Raw genomic sequence first — 1,002 nt, 5'->3', positions numbered from 1 at the left:
ATTTTTTTATTTTTATAGACTCCATTTTATTTAAATTTTTTAATAATTATAAAAAGTAAAATTTAATTAGATAATTCTGATAAAAAAATGAAAATTGTATTTATTTATTTAATTAAAATAATAATTACTTAAATTAATAATTAATGAAACTTAAATTAATTATTTAATTAAAATAATAATTGCTTAAATTAATAATTATTGAAACTTAAATTAATTATTTAATTAAAATAATAATTACTTAAATTAATAATTAATTAAACTTAAATTAATTATTTAATTAAACTAATAATTATTGAATAATAAAATATATATTTATTAGTACTAAAGTTGTTAAAATGTGTGACATTATCTCACATTGTTGATTTATAACTATCCACCCTCTCGTACGAATTATAACTATCCACCCCTCTCATTAGTGTGCATATGTCATTGTTAATTGATCAAACTCACTATATTTGTCCATACTAAATAGCACTACTAATAAAAACAAATACATATATTTAATAATTAAAAAAAAAACTTGCATATTCGAAATTCGGTTTGTGCCACACCGATTTTCTTTCACTTTATTTGAAAAAAAAAATATTGCCTAGACAATCCAACTTTATTTGAAAAAAAAAATTGCCTAGACAATCCAACTTCTCACCTTTAAAAATATAAATTTTCAAAACATTAGTATATTGGTATTTAATTAAAAATTGGTGGTAGTATAGTTTTTAATTTTATTTAGTGGCAGTATCAAAAAAAGTTGTGTTTTGGTTACTTAAAAAGAAAAATATATTATAATAAATTAACACATTTCTAACAATCGTTTATTAATATCATCATCATTTCTAACATTTATTAATTTTGTTTTCCCATTTTAATAATTCAGTTATTAATTATTTAATAAATTAAAAATAATTTAAATATTTAAAAACTCAAAATGCTATTAATAAAATAAAATTCATTAATAAATAAATAAAAATTAAAATAATAATAAAAATAATAATAATAATTTCC

The sequence above is a fragment of the Cicer arietinum genome, chromosome 3 (genome assembly GCF_000331145.2).
Source record: "Cicer arietinum cultivar CDC Frontier isolate Library 1 chromosome 3, Cicar.CDCFrontier_v2.0, whole genome shotgun sequence".
In the NCBI taxonomy this organism is placed as follows: Eukaryota; Viridiplantae; Streptophyta; class Magnoliopsida; order Fabales; family Fabaceae; genus Cicer; species Cicer arietinum.
This window is presented reverse-complemented; position numbering follows the sequence as displayed.